Source organism: Dromiciops gliroides, chromosome 1 (assembly GCF_019393635.1).
Source record: "Dromiciops gliroides isolate mDroGli1 chromosome 1, mDroGli1.pri, whole genome shotgun sequence".
Classification (NCBI taxonomy): domain Eukaryota; kingdom Metazoa; phylum Chordata; class Mammalia; order Microbiotheria; family Microbiotheriidae; genus Dromiciops; species Dromiciops gliroides.
In genome coordinates, this window is record NC_057861.1 from 309415335 (window position 1) to 309424126 (window position 8792).

The window sequence follows — 8792 nt, forward strand, 5'->3', positions numbered from 1 at the left end:
TTCCATTTTTTAAAAAGAAAGTAATGCCAACAAAAAACAAAAGGGATCTGAAAAGGCAGAGACAAATCTTGAATTCAAGAGTTTGGAGGGTGGGAGGATGTGTCAAAGAGTAGAAAGGGAAGAAGGACCGCTGAACACCTAGAACTAGTCAGTAAATCAGTCAACAATTATTAAGCACTTGGTACCTTCCAGGAACTCTTTTAGGTGCTAGGGATACAAACAAAATGAATGAAGCAATAGCTCCTTATGAAGAACTTAGATTCCAGGAGGGCAAACAAGTATGCACATAATAATAAAGAGAATAAACACACAGTAGTTAATTACACTATAATGTGGGAGTGAGGTGGGTAAGAGCTGTGGGCATCAGGAGAGGCTTCATGTGGAATTGTGGTGAGGGATAGAAGTTTAGGAGAGACTGGAGCTGATTATATAGCTCTTGGAGTCACCCTTGAGAGATAATAATTAAACCCATGGGAGCTGACTTGATCACCCAGAGAGAATGGAGAGAGAGAGAGGAGTTAAGTGTCAACAGAACCTTAGGGAAGCATAGTTAAAGACCATGATATGGATGATAAACCAGTAAAGGAGGCAGAAATGAGCAATTAAACAGGTAAAAAGAATGAGAAGAGAGTAGTATCCTGAAAGCCCAGAGAGGACATAGCATCCAGGATGGGTTGAGAAGGATTAGAACTGAGAAAAGAGCACATAGTTGTCAATTAGGACATCATTGGTAACTTTGGAAAGGGCAGTTTCAATCAAGTAATGAAATTGGAATTTAGCTTGCAAAGGATTGAACAATGAGAGGATTGTAGACAGTTTTGGTTTTTTCCTAGTTAAAAAGATTAAAAAGATGAGAGGCCCTTTCCAAAGAGCAGTGACCTGGATCTTCTAAGAAGAAGGAAGCTGCTTGTCTGTCAAGCACTGATAATGTGGTTTTTAAATGTATTGTGAGTTGAGAGAGCCTCTAGGGAGAGCCCAGGAGAAGCTATTCACTGAGCTGACATTCCCAATTCCTAGGAAGCTCTGCTGGCTTCCTAGGGTAGGAATCTAGAATGTGGTGGTGCAGCACCCAATTTGTGATCCATGTGGTGACTACTTTACACTTCTGGTCATTCCTGTAGGTCCAGATAATATTGTCAGATGGATCTTGAAAGCATTGCTAAGATTCAAGAAGTCTTGGACAAGAAACTGAAAACTTGAAAGGCACAGGGGATTCTTTTGTCACTTCCTGTTTGAAGACACAGGATTCAGAACAGAAAGATATATTTGAAAAGTAAACAGCTGGTCAAGATGATATCCAGTTGGAGGTTTTGGCTTTCTGTTTTGTGGCTTAAAATATAATCTAGAAAAGCCTCTTTGCTCTAACCTACTCTTCCTCTGTCCTGTAGATTATCTATTTTCTAGTGAAGTTTCCTCCTCCTGTCTGAAACTCTTTCACTACTGTCCTGTCATTTCTCTGGATCTTCTCCACCACCACTTAGCTCCTATATCTTGATCTTCTCTGTGTCTAGAATTTTCCTGTTTGATTTGTGCTTCCTTTCTTGTAACCTCAGATACCAAAAAACAATTAGACCAAGCTTAACTGGACTATACCCCTCTCTGTGAAATATCTAATCTGTTTTGAGAAGTGGCCACACCAGAGCTAGCCACCCTGACCCAACCTGAACTGCCCCAAAGCATTGGTCCTAGCAATGGACTTTCTCTGCTTGTCAGCTTGAATATCATCATGTTCAAGGCTCAATGAAATACCTGGTTGTATCCTGATTATATCCTTTCCTGGTCTCTTTCCAGTCCTTCTTTGGATGTGTTAGTTCTGGTACCAGAGTTAGTAATGTTGATGGCTGCTTGATACAGAAATATCAATCCAGAATCCATTGTGAGGAAGTTGGAGAATTGTCCTAATTTGGAGATGACAGTCCTGGTCTTTCCGTGAAGAAGGGCTCACTGATCTTCCCTACTGCCCTTCACCTGTTGCCCTGACCTCTCCTTCCCAAGGCTGTCTCTAATTAAGCCACTTGTCTTTCTTTTTTCTTAAATATACCAAATTAAAGGATCTAAGCTTTGTCTAGTTCATCAAGTTCTACTTTCAATCCTCTCTATTCTCTTCAACAGAGCCTGACAAGGAATGATAGGCCCTTTGCCAATAGTGGCGTACCTAATAGGTAGTTGTAAAAATGTATTTTCTTCAAATATTGCAAATCCAATAAAAGGTTTTTAAATTGAAAAAGAAGGGGGAAGGAGAAAGTTGCCTTTATGTTTATCTAGTGAGGTACAATAGAGGAAGGCTTCTTAACCCTTTTGTGTCATGGAATCTTTGGCAGTTTGCTAAAGCCTATGTTTCAGCTTTTTCTCAGAATAATATTTTTAAATACCTGAATAGGATTACAAAGGAAATGAAAAATTAGTGAAAATAAATACTTTTTTTTCCCAATTCAAGTTCATGAACCCTCTCAAATTTATCCAGAGATCCCTTGGGCATCCTTGGACCCCAAGGTAAGACCCCCTGAAACAGAGAGTAGCTAGAATATAGAAACAAAGCTGGCAAAGAATTGATAGGAGACAAAATCCAAGAAAGGTCCCAACCTTTGGGCCAGATTTCTATAAACCTATGTCAAAGAATAGGCAGAAATCTTAATTTGAAGAGGTAAATTTTGTCCATGTAGGTGTCTCTGAAACTCTAATATGGCTCTCAAAGGATATATACCTTATTCAAAACAAAAAGGAAAAGAAAAGTTATAAGGAGTATGGATAAGCTTATATAATTTCATTATGTATTTAAAGGATAAATATATTTAGGAAAAAAAAGATTCAGGAACCAGAGGAGGAAGAGATGAATGAAAGAGCGTTTTGATAAAGACCAATTAAGGCAGAAACAGTCATTGGAGTATACTGTAGACCATTTGGACAATTGAGGATTTTTTAAAAGCATTTTTATTTAAAATTTTCAGTTCCAAATTCTATATCTCCTCCCTTCTCCCTGTGGCAGTAAGCAATCAAATGTAGGTTATACATGAGAAATTAGTAATTTTGTACAAGCAGATTTAAATAAAAGAAAAAAATGAAAGTTAAAAATAGCATATTTTAGTCTGTGTACAATCAATATCAGTTCTTTCTCTGAAGGTGGATAATATGATTCATCATTAGTCCTTTGAGATTATCTTGGATCATTGTATTGCTGAGAATAGTCAAGTTATTCATTGTTCTTCATCAAAAATATTGCTGTCACTATGGACAATGTTCCCCTGATTCTGCTCACGTCACTATACATTAGTTCATATAAGTCTCTCCAGGCCTTTCTGAAATCATCCTGCTTGTCATTTCTTATAGCACAATAATATTCTATTGCAACCATATACCACAGCTTGTTTAGCCATTTCTCAATTGATGGGCATCCCTTTGATTTCCAATTCTTAGCCACCACAAAAACAGCTGTTATAAATATTTTTGTACAAATAGGCCTTTTTCTCATTTTTTGGATGTCTTTGGGACCTAAACCTAGCAGTGATATTGCTGGATCAAAAGGTATGCACAGTTTTATAGTCCTTTGGGCATAGTTCCAAATTACTTTCCAGAATGGTTAGATCAGTTCACAACTCCACCATCAGTGAATTAGCGTCCCAGTTTTCCCATATCCCCTCTAACATCCAACATTTTCCTTTTTTTATTATATTAGCCACTCTGATAGGTGTGAGGTGGTACTTCCGAGTTGTTTTTGTTTGCATTTCTCTGATCAAAAGTGATTTAGAACATTTTTTTCATATGATTAGAGATAGCTTTGATTTCTTTGTCTAAAAACTACCTGTTCATATCCTTTGACCACAGATCAATTGGAAAATGACTTGGATTTTTATAAATTTGACTCAGTTCTCTATATATTTGAGAAATCAGGCTTTTATCAAAGATACTTGTTACAAAAATTTTTCCCAGTTTTCTGCTTTCCTTATAATTTTGGTTGTGCTGGTTTTGTTTATGCAAAAGCTTTTTAATTTTATATAATCAAAATTATCTATTTTATATTTTATGATGCTCTCTATATATTTTTTGTTCCTAAATTCTTCCCCTGTCTATAAAGCTAACAGATAAACTATTCCATGCTCTCTTAATTTGATTATTGGTATCACCCTTTATGTGTAAATTGTGTACTCATTTTGACCTTATTTTAGTATACAGTTTGTGATGTTGGTCTATACCTACTTTCTGCCATACTGTTTTCCGGTTTGATTATTACTGCTTTATAATACAATTTGAGATCTGATACAGCTAGACCACTTTCTTTTAATTTTCCATTGATTCCCTTGATATCCTTGAGCTTTTGTTCTTCCAGATGAATTTTTAAAATTTTTTCCTAGATCTATCATCAGTCCACCCCCTTCTATTATCCCCATCCCTTTCACTTCCTTATAGGGTAAGATTTGTTCCTATATCCAACTGACTATGTATGTTATTCTCTCTTTGAGCCTATTTTGATGAGAGTAATGTTTAAGCTTTGCCTGTCACCCCTTCCCATCTTTCCTTTCATTATAATAGCTTTTTTGTGCCTCTTTTATGTGGGATAATTTACCCCATTCAGTCTGTCCCCTCCTTCTTTCAATGCAATTTGTTTCTTGCCCTTTTATTTATTTTTGGGGGGGTATCATCCCATCAGTGTTCATAACTGAGGAATTAAGAAAACAGATCACAAACCTGGTATGGAAACAAAGTATGGTAGTAATGGGGGAATTCAGTTACTTAGACAACCATAAGAGTGCTTTCTCCCAATGTTGGACAGGGAAAAGACTAAAAGAAAAGTCCTATATACACCAAAATTTTCATAGCAGCATTTCTATGAGAACTGAAAAGAACATGTGTGCTCATCAATTGAGTCAACAAATTTTGATATGTTAATATAGTAGAATATTATTTTTTAGCATAAAAAGGACATGTAAAGAATTTGTAGAAGATGTGAAAATACTTTTAAAAATTGAGGGAGGGGCAGCTAGGTGGCACAGTGGATAAAGCACTGGTCCTAGATTCAGGAGGACCTGAGTTCAAATCCGGCCTCAGACACTTGATACTTACTAGTTGTGTGACCTTGGGCAAGTCACTTAACCCTCATTGCCCTGGAAAAAAATAATTGAGGGATTATGGATGGAGAACATTACATACTGTTTTCTGGTTTGGCTTAGCAGTTTTTCTATGTTATAAGCAAAGACTCACTGTTCAGGGCAGTTGTATTAGATTTTTTTTAAAAAAGATACAGAAGATAGAAGAAAAGCAAGGTAGTAGAAGATTAAGTCAGAAGCTTAATGTGGTCCTGTAAGAGGGTGTCAAGTCTTCTATAGATTATCATGAGCTGAAACTGATGAGGAAAGGCTAAGAAGAAGAAGAAAGATTTGTATGTTTTCAACTTTTTCCCCTTTTAACTAAACCTGTGAAATCATTGGCCTGGATCAGTGATCTAGCTAGATCAGGAGAAATATGGAGGATTTAAGAAAGGATAACACTGCTACTCAGAGTGGATGAGATGGAGAGAAAGCAGAAACATTCAACTCTTAATTGACTTTTGTCTTCTCTCTCAATGAAAACAGCATTTGAACCAGAAGGCACATCATTAAAATGGCTAATAGGGAGTTGAAACCTAGTATAAGTCAAATAGCACCTAGCTTCCTCTGCTAAATTTGTCACCAATGGAACTCTGCCCTAGGATGCTAAAAGAAATGGGGAAGACGGTTGCAGAATCATTCTAAGTAGCTTCTAGAAAATCATGAAAAATGGGAAAGGTGCTGTAAGAAATGAGGTGAACACATTTATCATTATTTTTAACAAGATGTCTCAATTTCTTTAACACAGGAAGGTAATAATATCTATAAACTATGGGACAGGGAGCATGATCTTAATTCTTGCTCAAACTCTAGAACTTGTTATTAAAAGGATGGTTAATGATAATTACAGTTTTCAGGCTTCCTCAAGAGGTCACGTCAGACTAACCTCATTTATTTTTTGACAAGGTAATTAACTAGACTAATAGTTAAAGGCTATGCTGTAGAATCTACCTAGATTTTAGCAAGCATTTGACAAAGGCTCTTTTGCTATTCTTGTAGATAGAATAGATAGATGGAAGATGGATAGTTGTAGTTAGCCTAGAAAAGAGATTTAAGGGGGATAGAATAGCTTTTTCCATGTTTTTAAATTTTTACTTAGAATTTTATTTTCCCAAATTACATGTAAAATACAAATTTTGACATCAATATTTTTTTAAAACTTTGTGTTCCAAATTCTCTTCCTCCCTCCCTTCTCACCCTCCCCCCTGAAGAACTCAAGCAATTCAATATAAGCTGTAGATGATCAGTCAAGGTTTTGCCAGTGGCTAGAAGACCAGGAGCAGAAATAAGTTGCAAAGGAAGAGATTTAGGCTCGATTTGATTCTTTCCTAAGAATTAGAGCTATCTATAAAGGACATAGACTCCTTTGAAAAGGTAGCGAACACCCCCTCACTGGCAGTTTTCAGGCAGAAACTGGACAACCACATATTGGGGATAGTGTAAAACAGCTTCTTCATCAGATAATGATCATTTTTTAATTATAAGAAGCTATTTAGAATTATTAAATTTTGCAAAAATGACTATACTAGAGAGGCAGTTGTGGAAAGTGTGCTGCTGGATCTGGAGTGAGGAAATCTTGGTTCCAGTCCTATTTTTTATACTTAACTAGCTGTGTAAGCATAGGCAAATAGTTTACCTTCTCTGTCATCTGTAAAATGGGATAATGATACTTGCAGTAATACTACCTCTCAGAGTTGTAGAGAGGAAAGTGCTTTGCAAATCTTAAGGCACTGTATATATTTTAATCATCATTATGTAAATTGTTTTCCCTTCCTCGCCTGACTAGTTACTTGAGCTATAAGGGGTGTTCAAGGAGGACTAGCCTCTGTGGTATGAGGGCTTGCAGAACTTCTTTTGAGAGCTACTCATCCACCTTTGTTGTTCACCTGGCACTCAACTCTCACCTGTGACTCTAAGAAGTTGTAGCAAAGATGGCAGAGGAAAGGCAGTGAGCTCTCAAACTCATGAGACGATCACTCCAAAAAACATCCAAATAACACCATAGGACAATGCCTGGAGCAGCAAAACCCACAAAATAATGTGCTGAAATCATCTTCCAACCAAGGATAGCTTGGAAGGTCAGAAGGAGGGAGCTGCTGTGCTGAGACAGTAGTGGAGTCCAACCCCACAGTCACCTTGACACAAATCCAGTCCCAGGAAGGCCTCACGAGAGAAAGAGACCCTCCAGAGCCTTTGAATCAGCTGAAGCACCAGTGTCATCTGGAACTAAGCTCACAGTCTGGTGAGAGGGCTGAACCCTGGGCAGGGGAGAGACTACAGGGGTCTATGCTGGTGCTGAGGCAGAACTTGGGTTTTTTACCCCTCCTGGGAACCAAGAGTTTGGCTTGAGAAGCAGTGGCCCAGGTGGGGGAGGGACACAGGCTCGTCAGAGCTGACAAACACAACACACAAAGCTGGTTGATTAGCAAGTTGGTCTGGGGTCATGTACGGACCAGGGAACAGGCCAGGTGAGTGAAGAACCTGATGCTCCTTAAATCATACCACCTCGGACTTCTGAAGCTTGGGATACTGCAGCCTGGAAACAGTGCCCCACTTTGAGGAGCTAAAAGTCAAGTAAAAAACAGGCAAAATGAGCAGACAGAGTAAGGTGAAGACCATAGAAAGTTTCTTCAGTGACAAGGAAGATTGAGGTGCACCCTCAGAGGAAGATGTCAATGTCAGGGCCCTTATATCTAAAACTTCCAAGAAAAATATTAATTGGTCTCAGGCCATAGAGGCGCTCAAAAAGAACTTTGAAGATAAAGTTAGAGGGGTAGAGGAAAAAATGAAAAGAGAAATGAGGGTGATGCAGGAAAGACATGAGAAAAAAGTCAGCAGCTTGAAAAGCCAAATTGGCCAAATGGAAAAGGAGGTACAAAAGCTCTCTGATGAAAATAATTGCCTAAGAATTAGGATTGAACAAATGGAAGCTAGTGACATTATGACAAACCAAGACACAATAAAGCAAATCCAAATGAATAAAAAATAGAGTACGATGTGAAATATCTTCTTGGTAAATACTGCTGACCTGGAAAATAGGTCCAGGAGAGAGAATTTGGAAATTATTGGTCTACCTGAAAACCATTATCAAGGAAAGAGCTTAGACATCATCTTCCAGGAAATTGTCAGGGAAAATTGCCCTGATAGTCTAGAAGCAGAAGGTAAAATAGAAATTGAAAGAATCCACTGATCACCTCCAGAAAGAGATCCCAAAAGGAAAACTCTTAGGATTATTATCACCAAATTCCAGAGCTCTCAGGTCAAGGAGAAAATATTGAAAGCTGCCAAAAAGAAAGTATTCAAGTACTGTGGAGCCCCAGTCAGGATAGCATAAGATCTAGCAGCGTCTACATTAAAGGGTCAGAGGGCATGGAATATGATATTCCAGAGGGCAAAGGAATTGGGATTACAACCAAGAATCACCTACCCAGCAAAACTTATCTTAATCTTTCAGAGGAAAAAATGGGACTTTAATGAAAAAGAGGACTTTCAGATATTTGTGATGAAAAGACCTAAACTAAATGGCAAATTTGACTTTAGAAAACTATAAAAAATTGGAGTTGGGTAACATACCTGGGGTTGTGCAGTGGGTGATTGTCTTGTGTCTGAGGCCAGGTTTTGGCTGGGATCCCCCTGGGTCCAGGGTAGATGTTTTGTTCACTGTGTCACCTAGTTGCCCCATGAGGACATTTTTAGGGTTGAATTGAGGGG